The 14291-nt window shown below is 45.9% G+C and overlaps 1 pseudogene; it reads right to left on the bottom strand.

Moving 5' to 3' along the window:
- Nucleotides 1–8980: 8980 nt before the first annotated feature.
- LOC114552893 (uncharacterized) lies at nt 8981–10867 on the bottom strand (annotated as a pseudogene).
- Nucleotides 10868–14291: the final 3424 nt, after the last annotated feature.

The following is a 14291-nucleotide window of genomic DNA, read 5'->3' as shown; positions in this document are numbered from 1 at the left end:
AATCAAAAAAATTTCTCATCTGGCAAATCCATTAATCCTTCAGCTGAAAAAATTCCATAGCAAAGAAAACAGGTTTGGTAGTGATTAACAACTAACTAAAATGTCTATGTGTACTTTTTTGTACAAGGTAAACTTCTTGGAGAAAAGTGTGCCAGACAATGGTGACTACCACATAATGAGTTAATATTTTACATAGCCAATACCAGTTTACGGTAAGGTTATTTTCATCAGGTGTTGACAGCCACTTTTTATTTGCAAAACAGCCAACGTACAAGAAAAAAAAAGGTTAAAAATAGCACAAATAAGGTTTCTCTTTCTTTTATGGTCCACATATTTAATGCCATACCATACTTTGACCCCAGCCCACTCACCCATCTTAAATGTTACCAGGGCAATGCTCTGTTGTTCTCAAAACTCATTATTTTACTCACTTTGACAGAGAATTGACAATTAACTTAAGGACTCCATTCAAAGAACATCAAACACTCTGTAATGTGATTACAAATTACTTTCAATTCTCTACCTTGCACCAGCAAATTTATCTTTTTAATATGTTACATTCTTCATACTCAAAATGTTACGTGCCTCTGTACTCAGGTGTCATGTTGGATAAGGGGACTTACATTTGGGCAATCAAAGAGGCCCAATCATTTTACGAGAAACTCATTTGCTGTGATCAGTCTTCCATTGCTGCCTCCTCTATGCTTCCACATGTGTTTACACAATTTGGTGGAGCACTTGCCATTGCCCATCACAATTAGGAGAGGAAAGGAAAACCCTGCACTGACCCCCTAGAGACGTTGTGTGCAGAAAAATGGAAAGGAAGACAAATTGAAATGATTTCAATGCTTATTATTATTGTTTTTATTGTAGCGTTTGCCGGATTATAATTCCGTTTTTCTTTATTTTTGCTTTGAAAGCACTTCTTTTGTTAATTGCCTTGGCTTCGCTCAGGCACAGCCTTGCCAATAAAGCACCTTGAAATTGAAAAGTGAATTGGAACTGAATGGAGGGAGGAGATTCTCTCTTTTTTTCTGCAGCTGGTAAGTCAGGATTAGGCTTGGCACAGAAAGAGACAAAAGGGAGCATGTGTGTGTTTGTGTTTGTGTTTGGATGTCTGCATGTGTTTGTGTGTGCAGGTGTGTGTCTGTGTGCCAGCCCTGTCCTGGAGTCAGGGCAGCAAGGTTTTTAGGGGACTCAATTAGTTCAGCCCAAACATAAATCCGGAATCTTTCACATTGCAGGTCTATCTGGGATGTGGTGGGGAAAGCGCTAAAGCTCAGTGTGCAACTCAGAAAAACCTCAAAGTCCCTCCCCTGTCCCGCTTATCCCTGACAATCCCTGCACACAGGGGGACTAGAGGGGAGCCGATCACAGCTGGAATCCCATGATCAGCCACTGCTCTGGGTTTTCTGATGTTGCTATGTTTTGTTCCGGGTGAAAGGCGATTTGGCTCAGTGTCTGCCGGTGCCAGGTTTATTTAAATTGTGTTTACAGAAATAAAAGAGATATGATTTCAGTGTTTGTATTGCGCACATGGCAAGTAGAACGTTAGCAGAGAGGCCATTTCTTTTCGGAGAGGTTTAAGTAATTTTTGTGGCTAGCGATAGTTGAGCCTGCAGCTTTGGACAGGTATTTACTGGATATGACGATACTTTTGTCCAACAGTAGCCACTGCTAAAGGCAGTTTTGAGTATCTCTATAGCTACAGCTGGAATGGGGACAATGATGAGGAGCAGAGGTGGTGGGAAGGAAAGCAATCTGTCTGACAGACTCACTGAGGCAGGACAGGAAGATACAGATCCACAGTAACTAGCTAGCCGATAAAATCAGACCATACTGTGTCTAAATTAGATGTGTTGCCTCTGAATGACAACTCCAGGTCAGGTGCTGTTTAAAATTGGGTCAAAACAATCTAGTATAACATCTTTGCATCTTCAGTTAGCAAATGCACCAGTATGAGTTAATGTATTTGTATACTGCAGTGTTGCCTTCCTTCCAGCTTGTTAACTCACTCAAAAAATCTGAAAATAATGACACCGCAGAGCCTTGCCCTATCCATACACATTGTACTTTCCCTTTAAAACATACACATACATACACACACACACACACACACACACACACACACACAAACCTTGCTACAGATGAATATAAATTGCCACATGACATGAAATACACATAGAAAGAGCACAAATGTGGTTGGCGAACTGTTAAGATCGTAGGTGATCTGAATGCAGGATTTAAAACAGGGATTAATCTATATTTTTGTCATACTGTGATGGTTTAATAAAATATAAAGCTCCATATATATATCAATAAAACAAAAAGCTAACAAATAGCTGATGCTTTGACCATCTTAGCTATTTACGTTAATTTAAACGCTGCATAGGATATTTCCAATATCTAATATTTCTGCATTAAAATGTCAAGAAAAACGACAATAGCCTACCTATGTTATATATTTTGTTGAGTTGTGTACACTATCCCAAATGCTTCCAACAATTTTCAAACCCAGACATTTCGTTTGGTCGCCTGTCAGTGGCTTCATATAACCTTTTACCCATCTAGTAACTTTAACTTCCGTCAAAAAAGAATTATACTCAGTAACCGTAATACAGCTTTTTTTCTGCCATACAGCATCGTTTTTCATTGATTACATGCCACTTTGTTACACAGTAATACAGCAAAGACCTAATTTATTGATATGATATTTCAATAGTGATCAATCCAACTTTAGGTTACTACAATGTGCTACTTAAATTGATGGTTCAGAGTAATTTCACCCTAGGGTCCTTTGCACCATGACCTCGAGCCAAATACCCCCCCAGAAGCTTTTTTCACCTGGGTCGAACATTGGGAGAGTTAGCTTAGAGTAGCGTTATCCGCTGAATAGCTTAGCGCAGGGGCTAATGGATCCGAAGTGTCTCTTAACATTACCCCACTAATAATGCCCGAAATTATACCAAATGTCTACAGTAGTACAAATAGGTTATGCACTCATAAAACGATGGATTGTAAAGTTTGTAGGTACACCAGAAATTTATGTAAATAACACTTACCTGCTGGCTTCTGCTCTCTGCTGTTGTTGTTGCTGCTGTAAGACGAGTGCTTAGGGCCGTCTACAAATTACAACACCGAAAAGAGATGCAACAAAAATATTTATTAATTTAACTTATTTTTTAAAGTAAGTGCTGTAGAATAACTAGCAAGAGACAAGTTATAATTGAGGTAAGTTTGGAGACATTACCTTATTTAATCATTAAATTAATTAATATTTTTGTTGCATCTCTTTTCGGTGTTGTAATTTGTAGACGGCCCTAAGCACTTGTCTTACTGCCCGGTAGTAATAGCAGCAGCAGCAGAGAGCAGAAGCCAGCAGGCAAGTGTTATTTACATACACTTCTGGTGTACTTACAAACTTTACAATCCATCATTTTATGAGTGCATAACCTATTTGTACTAGTGTAGAAGTTTGGTATCATTTTGGGCATTATTAGTGGGGTAATGTTAAGAGACACTTCGGATCCATTAGCCCCTGCGCTAAGCTATTCAGCTGATAACGCTACTCTACGCTAACTCTCCCAATGTTCGACCCAGGTGAAAAAAGCTTCAGGGGGAGTGTTTGGCTCGAGGTCATGGTGCAAAGCACCCTAGGGTGAAATTACTCCGAACCATCACTTTAAACAGTAGCTAATGCTAATGCTTGGTAGGTAACATTATAAGGTTACAAAATCGTTCAACACGCTCATAAAGTTATTTTTAATATGATTGTTTTGATCATGGTTAACAGCACTGGGCTAACCCATGATTAAGTTTGCCACGTAACATTCGTTGTTGCCAATGGTTAGACGACTAATCTAATGCTAAGCTAGAACACCCAGGTCTGTCTGCCTCACTTCCCCGGTGCTGAAAGATTTCAGTCAGGATAACAGCGGACAACAGCCCTGGGGACACATAGTTAACATTAGCCCCCAGCCAGCTAGCAGCCAGCCACTATCATTTCAGCAATCCGAACCCGGCCAGCACAAACTCCAGCGCCGGGTGCCAATGGCCGGTTAATGATCTGTCGGGAAACAGACCAAATCAGACCCCAGGCACCCGAGTTAAAACAGAGGCTGTCCGTTAACGTTTCCGGTGTTCGTGCTGAAAATCTCCTCCCTGACAAAAATCCCCCCCCCCTTCATTTGTAGCGGGAGATTCTGCCAGCCATCCCCTTCCCCACCCACGAAGAAGTAACATTACAACAAACCCCTTTCACCCCGGTGCTGAAAACATCCAAAAGGTGACAATGACATGTGAAATATATTGTTATCTTGTGGTTTTAGCTGCTGGCTAATGTATGCTTGCTTGATTGCTAACTGGTCACCTACCAATACAACTCAAATAAAGAAAAACGTAATTATGTGGGGGAAACTGCAGCTAATTAAGTAGAATGACATTAGTTTTGCTTTGCCAGACTCGGGAAGGAACTTGTTTTGGTTGACTTCAAAAGTTGTTTTAGTCGTTTGTTTAGTGTATTTTTAGAGGTGATTATATAAAATTGTGGAATGTGAATCACAGATTTTATTTGTGGACTTTATACTTTATACTCTGTTGGTGCTTACATTTTATAATTGAATTATGACGACAAAACCCAAAGTTGAAGACTTTTCAGCAGTAACCCCTGCACACTGTATTACATATTTAGGGTGATTCTTCTTTGTGGTGGTGCAGGGATGGCGGAATATTGTTGTCATGGTTATTGTTGTTTCTAGCAGTCATCAGTATGGATAAAAGAGTGGAGTGATCTCCACTCTGAGTAGTTCTTCGTGCCAATGTACTATAGCCCTCTGGCGCATAGAGGTCACTACAGTGGACAGCTAAGTCATTTTCTCCTAAATGCAATAGTTTCTATGGTGGAATTGCATATCAGCCGTTAGAATGCTCTCTGCTGCACCCCTCCATTGAGGTTTATTTACTGGTTAGTTGTAACTACAAGTGAACCTCCTCTGAATCTAAGATGGCCGACAGACAGCTACACTTGTTGGCCACTACTGGAATATCCTGCCAATTCTTCTATACCAGGAGAACCCTAGAGGTAAAAAGGAATATGATGATATGCTGGAATATCTAAGGAACAATATTATTCTTTTTGTTTTGAAAATTTTATTTCAAATAAGTAGTAAATTGCAATTAACCATGTGTCCAATGAAGTGGACGTCATGCATTGCTAAGTATATTTTCCAACACATGTCATGTCACGGGACAGTCATGGAGTCACAGAACAGTTTCTGGGTGTCACAGGACAGTGTCTGACTGTCCCGGGACAGTCATGGGAGTCACAGGACAGTGTCTGGGTGTCACAGGACAGTGTCTGGGAGTCACAGGACAGTGTACAGGACAGTGTTTGACTGTCCCGGGCACAGTCATGGAGTCACAGGACAGTGTCTGACTGTCCCGGGACACTCCTCAGGACACTACTAACAGGACAGGACAGTTTTTGCTGCCACTGCTGCTGCAATAGGGTTATAGAATGTTAAAGTGTGTGAAAGTACGGTTAAGTGCTTTTCAAAGCATAAATTTAAAGAATTGTTAATGGATTTATGATAAAACTCAATTTGATTCACTCTTCCATTAAGTTTATACTGTTTATTTTGAGTGCTTAAGCGCATGTAGTCCAGTGTAGTGGACATGTCTGTAACTTTCTGAAAAAATCATATTTTTGAAAAAAATGTGAATATTTCTTTTTATCATGCCCTAAGAAGAGTAAAAACATTAAACAATGTTTTGACTGAGGCTTTCATAATTCATGCATCAGAGGGCTAGAGTTCAGTTGGCTTTATCTTCAGTTGTTGTTGAGAAAAGTAACCTGACTCCGCCAGATGGATTGCTTCGCATTTGCTCGGCATATCCATCTGGGAACTTTCCGTTGGAAAACTTTTGGGAAGGGGCGGAATACTGGTTATTTGATTGGATGAACCATCTGTCTATCACCTATGTTGGTGATAGACGGGCCAAATCAACCAATCAGATCCACGAAGCGTATGAAAATACAACCACAAGCCCGCCCCTGCTGCTGCAGGCAAAGCATAGCTCGTAAGCTCAGCATGCAAGCAACATGTCGGTAAAGGATATTTGCCGTTTTTGTAACGAGAATTTAGGAATAAAAGGCACCATTCCAGGTTCCCGGACCATATTCCAAAAGAAGGATCCAAGAGAAAAAAAGCATTAGCCAGCGGCTAACAGAATTAGGGCTACCGCTGGCTGATAATACTGGTTAGCTGATTGGATAAACCATCGGTCTATCACCACCTAACCCACCTCAAAACAAACGCTGATTGGCCCGGTCGTTGTGATTAGCTGATTGGCCGGCTAACGGCTCCAAATTTTCTCTGCTTCAAGATGCCAGACTGATCTGCGAGTGGAAAACAAGCAGCCAAGCCGTGAAGCATAAAACAGTGGCCAGCCAGACCTGAACTCTCAATATGAACCAATTTGGCATTTGAGGCAACACGTTTCCCCTGATGTAACACAAACTTTTTCTACAATCTTAGGGTTCCCCCATCTTTCAAATCCTAACCCGACGGCTTGACAACAGTACAGTGGTAAATTAAAAATAATTACTCTCAAGTGCATTTTGATATTTAACGACAAAGTAAGACAAACTACCCTAAAGTAGGACTCATGGTCCATTTAAAGGGACAGTTCGCTCTTACAGAAATACGCATTTTCTTATTTCTTACAGATTGTTTTAGAGAGTTTAGAGATATCTGCTAAGATTTATGCTGCCACCCCAATACAATGCAGGTGAATGGAATTTATTTTGTGCTGCTCGAAACATTGAAAGTGCATTTGAAAAACTCAACCGCACATGCAGTAAACATGATACACCTTCCAGAAACATAATGTTGGTTGCAGTCCAAAAAAGTTTTGTTGTGTGACTCTTTGGGTTTTACTGAGTGACTTTTGTTAAGTAGAATACAGAGAAAGGGAGGGCTGGTCTATGTGCATCAGTTTGTCTGTTTGGGGGCTCAAGAGTTGAGTATAGAGAGATGGAAAGAGCTAGTCCTGGCTCCGGGTCTTACCTTAATCCTTTCCACACATTTTTCAAAGCGCTTCTCCAAGACACTCAAAGAAGCAGAGGGGCATCCTTTTGTCAAAGGCAGATTAACCTTATATAAACAGGTTTCAGAAAGGAAGAGAAAGGGCTGAACCAGAGGGGGAAAAAGTAATGTTTTCAAATAACTTTTAGAAACGGACAAGAGTGAAATGAAAGAGGACCAAAATGAAAGAAAAAATGGAATGATAGATAGAGTTACAAAGCTGGATGGAGAGGAAAGATTGAAAGACAGGACAGTTATGATTGTGGGTTAGAGAGTGAGAGAGACACAGAGAGAGAGAGAGCTTTGGTTTGGTTGGGATTGCCGCCAGCGGAGCAGCTCAGAGGAGTAAGCTGCTTCCAGATGAGTGAAATGAGTCACACACACACACACACACACACACGCTCACACACACACACACAAAAGGCAAAAAAAAGGCATGTGTGAGATGACACAATAGCATTAATGTTTTAGTTACACAGCAAATCATAGGGCAAGCAGATCACCACAAACACACAACTATGCATTCTGGGTAAGAATGGAATACAGGACAGAATGAAAGAAACTTAGAAAACAAACTTTGACAGTTATGTTTGATGATCAGGTGTTTTGCAGCACACTGTCTTTTTTTATGCATTTGCATGTAGTATAATGTAGTGTATAAACAAACACTAGAGTCATATTGATATTTAGTCATACAATGTGAATAATTTATTTATCACAGTCATCATTACTCAAACAAACTAAACTTAAACTTAAAGGAACAGTTTGACATTTTTGGGAAATTTGATTTCTTGAAGTTTGCTTTCTTGCTGACTGATTAGAAGATCAATACCACTCTCATACCAGACGCAACATGCCTCTGAAATCCAACATGTTCCTCTTCTGCGTGGATTTACTGAATTTCATATTTTAATCCTTCACACTACTCGTTACTGAACAAAGTAATCACAATACTGTACAAGTTAAGCTGCCTAGACTGATTGTCATATCACATGTGTACTGTTTACTAAATGAAAGATGTAGAGAACCCTTACAAACATTGCTAAAACCTAAAATGGTCTCCGTCCACTGAGGTTTAGTTTTTAATGACTAAGTCAGCTGGGGTCTTTCCCTCAGGACACAATAACAGAGAATGTGAAACTCACTGAACTGGATGAAGAAAGTTGATGCCAGTCCCTAATGTACACAACATGTACAGGCATGCAGGCACACATGGGCACATATCATTAGTTACGTTATTGTAACTCCAGATTCTATGAGTATAGGCGTAGCCCTCTAAGCCACGCTATGGGTTTATCCCTTCGCGCATGCGCAGTCGTAAAGATTTTCTTTCCCGCCCTTGCGTGCCGCACGGGCTTCAGCTACGTCCGCAATTACTGTATAAAAACAGGGCGGACCCGTTGCTCTGCTCCCAACATCAGCTTTTTCTTCAGCTAATGCAATAGGAGCAGGTGGCCCGAATCTTAGAGGGCTACGCCTATACTCATAGAATCTGGAGTTACAGTAACGTAACTAACGTTCTATTTCATATAGGCTTCGCCCTCTAAGCCACGCTATGGGTTAGGGCGAAGCTGATGTAGTCAATGCCACCTGCGACAGATCCCACAAGTGGAACATAGAGTAACTGTTTTCCCTTACTGTCACTTTATCTCTCATGTGCCGTCATGGCAACGACCTGTTAGCTGGCTGAAAGCCCAAGCCGAGAATGCAGGCGTGCATGATTGATGAGGGAAAAACATGATTGATAATTATGGGACGCCCGAGTTCCTCCCAGACACCCAGAGTAGGGGGGAGAGGAGGGGGCAGCATAAAGCGGCACATGTCGTGATTGTATAATAGTGACAAAAACATATACATATGTACATATTATATACAATTATACACACGATGGGGCCTCATTCGTCGATGTGAAAAGAGAGGACCGAGTGAGTCAGGGAGGGCTCAGACACATCCCGCAAGTAGAAGCGGATGAAAGGGCATGGAGATGCCCAAGAGTCCGCAGCACAGATTCCGGCCACTGACATGCCTCTGAACAGGGCTGTCGATGTAGACAGAGCCCGTGTAGAATGTGCCCGAATGCCCTGGGGGGGCGCCGCCCCCTCTGCGTTATAGGCCTGGGTGATAGCCTCGCACAGCCAGTGGGACAGGCGTTGTTTCGACAGGGCAGCCCCTTGGGAGTGTTCCCTGTAGTGAACAAACAGCTGCTGTGTCCGCCTTATATCCGCCGTGCGTAAAACATACTGTGATAACGCACCAGGCACAATCTGTGAGACGCCTCCTGCGCGTCGTTGTTATGAGGTGGGGGGAAAAAACCCTGGAGGGAAAAAAACCTTGATCGAAAGGAATTTGTTAAACCTTTTGGTGTGAAGGAAGGGTTGGGCTGTAGGGTGGCTGCGCTCCCGTCCCCTCTGATTGAGAGACAGGACGGCGAGACTGACAGCGCACATAAGTCGCTCACTTGCTTGGCTGATGTCAGTGCAAGGAGGAGCGCCGTTTTTTGGGACCGCAACCTGAGAGGGGCTTGTGCCAGGGGCTCGAAAGGGGGCTTCCCCAGAGCTCGGAGTACCAGGGTCAGATCCCATTGGGGCGTGAGAGAACGCACAGCGTTTCTGCCGTCGGACCCCTTTCAAAAAACGTTTAACTAGGGGGTGCGCAAAAACCGTTCTCTCTCCATAGCCTTTGTGGCAAGATGAAATGGCCGCCGCGTAGGCTTTGACCGTGGATGGGGCCAAGTCCTTATCTACCAGTGCTTGGAGATAAGTCAGTACAACGGGCAGGGGGCACGATATGGGGTCTGACTCCCTCTCCATGCACCAGCGGTGGAAAGCGGACCAACGCGCCGCGTAACACGCTGTTGTAGAGGGAGCTCTCGCGCTCTGAATGGTGCGCACCACGGCAGGTGGCAAGCCTAACCTCTGCAAGTGTTCCCGCTCAGCAGCCAGCCCCACAGTCGCTGGATTATCACCGGGGGGTGGGCTATCGCGCCGTCCAGCTGTGACAGGGCGTCCTCGTGCCACGGCAGTTGCCAGGGGGGAGCCGCCAGCAGCTGGACCAGCGTCGGGAACCAGGATGCGTTCGTACGCTCCGGTGCCACCAGGATGACCGACAGGCCTTCCTCCTGGATGCGTTCCAGGAGGCGAGGGATCAGAGGGACCGGGGGGAAAGCGTATAGGAGGGTTCTGGGCCAGGGATGGTGGGAGAAAGCCCAGGTAAACTATCGATTGTGAGGGAACCAATGCGCTTTTCTGCCAGTTTATGGCGAAACCGAGTGTCTGCAGGTGCCGCAGGACTGACACGGTGTGTAGCGCCGCCGTTTCCCGAGAGGGAGCCAGGATGAGCAAATCGTCCAGATAAAACAGGACCCTGACGCCTTTTTTCCGCAACGGCTGAAGTGCCGTCTCCATGCACTTGGAAAAAGTGCGAGGGGCCAGTGAGTAACCGAATGGCAGTCGGTTGTACTGAAAAGGAGCCCCTTGGAAAAAGAAGCGCAGGAATTTCCTGTGTCTGGGGATGACTTGGATGTGAAAGTAAGCGTCTTTCAGATCCACGGATGTAAACGATTCCTGGTGGCGCACGCATTCCAACACATGTTTGATAGTCAACATGTGGAATGGACGGACCATGACGCACCGGTTGAACTGGGACAGGTCGAGGATGGTACGAAACCCGCCTGACTTTTTTGGCGTGAGAAAGTATCGGGAGTAAAAACCCTCGTTCTCCTCCCCCGGAGGAACACGGGAAATTGCTCTCTTTGACAGCAGTTCCCGTAATTCTGACGTCATGGCATCTGATTCCGCCTGGGACGACACAGTTGTCTCCAACACGCCCGCAAAGCGAGGCGGGGGGGGAGGCGAACTGAAGTGTGTAGCCCCGTGATATCAGTTTTGACATCCACGAGTTCATGTGTGTCAGTCTGATCCATGCCGCGCTGTGCTCTTAGAGCGGGCGCGCGCATGTCTGTGTGTAGTTCACAGACATAGCTAGCAGGAAGCGCAGAGCCGTCTCGCCGCTGGGCGAGACGTGGGTAGAACGTGTCGCCCAGCCCATGGTAGGGCCCTGTAGAAGGGGTGGCGGGTCATCGTCGTCCTCATCCCCCTGGCTATGCCAGGAGGAGAACTGAGCAGCGCTAAGTGTAGCGGCATGGCGTCTGCTCCCGCTGTCTGCATAGTGAGAGAGCGGTGCAGCTCCGCGAGCAGCGGTGACCTGGTGTGTGCTTGTGCTTGTGTGGGGAACATCTGTCATATTATCAGCGTAGTGTTCAGTGGGAACAATGGCTGCTAGGTTGAGGGGAAACTGCTCTTTAGAAAGACTTGAGTGGCCCTTAAAAGGGCCGTTGTGTTTCCGATTCTCAACCGTGGAGGGACAGACGTTCCCCCCGTCCTTCGACCCCGTGAAACCTGCCGGTCGGGGGCCGGCTGTCGCTGCGGTGGGGCAGGCGGAGGGGCGGAGATCAAAGCCTGGGAGGGCGCCGCCGCAGCAGAGTCTGTGGGGCGTTTCCTCTTATGGCGGCTGGTGGAGCGGTGGCGCTGTTGTTGAGGTGCTGCCTTCCAGGAGCCAAGCCGCCGTAGCCGCTCCGCCTCTTCGGCTGCCTGGTGGAGGTGGGATGTGGCCGTCTGTAGACGAGGTCCGAATAGTCCATCGGGAGCTATAGGACCGTACAGAAGCACGCGCCTGACCTCCGTGGGTAGCTGTGACATGTGGAGCCAGATATTTCGCTGGGCCACAGTCTGCCACGCCTGGATCCTCGACAACGCCACCGTGGTCGCCGTGCTGAGGGTGAGGATGGCGGTCATAGCCTTGCCGATCTCCGTAGCTAGCTCCGGAGGAAGCGCCTCCGGGTTGGTGGCTATGGCGGAGACGGCGGAGGCTAGCAAGGCTATGTTGTTTTGCGCCGCTAAGCCCTGGGCCGCACACTGGTGAGACCGGTCAGTGACTTGGACGCAAACCTGGTCCTGGTGGGACGGGGGGGTCGGCTTCCGGTGGCCGAAGAAGGTAGCCTTCGGAAGCAGGATCGACGCCAGGCTCTGCTCCAGAGGGGGGACCGAAGGAAAGCCTGCCTCTGTGTCGCCATGAACCCGTGTGAACGGGGCATAGCGCGAGACTGGCGCCCTCAGTTTCCCTGGCTGAGAGAGAGCCTCCTCCACGAACGGCCGAAGCTCCGTGAAGCGCGGCCAGAGTGGGGCCCGTTTGGACGGCGGCTCCTGAGAGTAGATGTCACCGCTCAGGAGGCCGTGAGAGGGGGCTGGCGGAGACGGGGGAGAGCCGTAGCGGAAAGGCATCGATCCCTGTCTCCAGATCCAGTCCTCCCAGTGGGGAGGAAGGAAACCCGTGAGAGAGTCGTCGTTTCGGGGAGACGAGTCATCGGACTCGTGCCCGCCGAAGACGCCCTCTTGCAGCGGTTCCAGGGCGCCGACGGTGTTAAGGCCGGTCCGCCCAGCTGCCGCCCCCTCTCCGTCGACCTCAAAGGCCAGAAAAAGCGTCCGCCCGCCGTTGAAGCTCTTTAGAAGGCAGGCGGGCGCAGAACGGGCAGGAGGCGTCGGAGGTGAGAGCCTTGCCGGCATGAGAGGCGCCGAGGCAGGTCTCGCAGCGGGGGTGGAGGTCCGGCGAGAAGATGTAGCCGGTCTCGCAGGAGGGGCAGAGGCGGACGCCGCTGGAGCTGGTAGTTTTCATTACCTTCTTCATAACTGCTCTTGCTTGAAGAAAAAGTGGGAGCAGAGCAACGGGTCCGCCCTGTTTTTATACAGTAATTGCGGACGTAGCTGAAGCCCGTGCGGCACGCAAGGGCGGGAAAGAAAATCTTCACGACTGCGCATGCGCGAAGGGATAAACCCATAGCGTGGCTTAGAGGGCGAAGCCTATACGAAATAGAACTTTAGAGAAATATAGTGTACACATCTGCATGTGACAGGAAAACTCATGGTGAAGTATAGGGATGGAGTTTATCCCACAGGCAGCCATGAAGTGAAATGAATGGGAAAGATAATTCCCAGGAAATGGTCATTGGCTCTTGGACTTTAGGAAGATGAGGGGATGTGAGATTAGAGTACACACACATACTCACACACACACACACACACACACACACACACACACACACACACACACACACGCACACGCACACACACACACACACACACACACACACACACACACAGAGAGAGAGACAGAAATGACTGTTGTGAGGACCCTTCTTACAATTCGTCATGTCTCTGTGCGTCAGCGTCCTATAATTGATTTAAACACACAGAGGCAATTTCTTTAATTCCATCCATCATGTGCGATGGGAGCTCCAATAGCCCATTAGTGCTGTCATATATTTACTCTTTAATGGCGTGTTCATAAAAACACAGACATGAATTCAATATCCGGTGACAACCCTTCCCTCATTCTCACACAATGTCTGCCTCTTCTTGATGTTTGCCTTTTCTTTTCTTTTGTTCCATTTATTCAATTACGTCGCCATACGCTTTATGTCTCATTTTTTCCCCATTCAATCTTTTGGAGTATGTCAACAATGGAGTAATATTCCAATTCCAAATTCTTTTTTCTCTTTCTATCATTGTCTCTCTGTCTCTTTTCCATTTTCTCTTTGTTAATCTTAATCCATTTGTTATTGTTATTTATAATAATAACCTACTATGATGAGTTAATACATATTAAATCTCACTCTTGCCCCCTTCATTGTAATTGTCTAGAGTGGTAACCCTTTGTCGCACTGTTCACTTAACTCAACTTTTTCTGCTTAAGATTTCAATACACACCAAATTGCTGCTTGTTAGATTAAGCTTTTTTTGAGATTTACCTTTATCCATCCCCCTCACAATGTACTGATCCAAACATGTTGGTTAACTGCCAAATCACCTGTGCCTCTGTGTGTGTGAAATTTTTTTTGTGCCTGTGTTTCTATCCCTGTGTGTATCATGTAGCATGTATTAAATAAGTTATAAGTCACATTAGAGCTTTGCTAATTAATAAACATAGATACTACTTTCTTTCTTCATCTTGTGTTTTATTTCCGATTATGTGCAACAGAGAGCAGGGAGAGGTGAGAACCCTGGGATAGAGGCACACAGACAAGATAGGTCATGAGTGATGAGAAAGGCAGAAGTCATAAACATGAATTCCTAGGGTTAGAAACAAAAAGTGTGATGGCATGCCCTATCCCTTGTTGTAAAGATGGAGGGAACAAGGGAAGGAGAAAGGAAG

This window comes from Perca flavescens, chromosome 3 (assembly GCF_004354835.1).
Source record: "Perca flavescens isolate YP-PL-M2 chromosome 3, PFLA_1.0, whole genome shotgun sequence".
Taxonomy (NCBI): Eukaryota; Metazoa; Chordata; class Actinopteri; order Perciformes; family Percidae; genus Perca; species Perca flavescens.
This window is presented reverse-complemented; position numbering and strand designations above follow the sequence as displayed.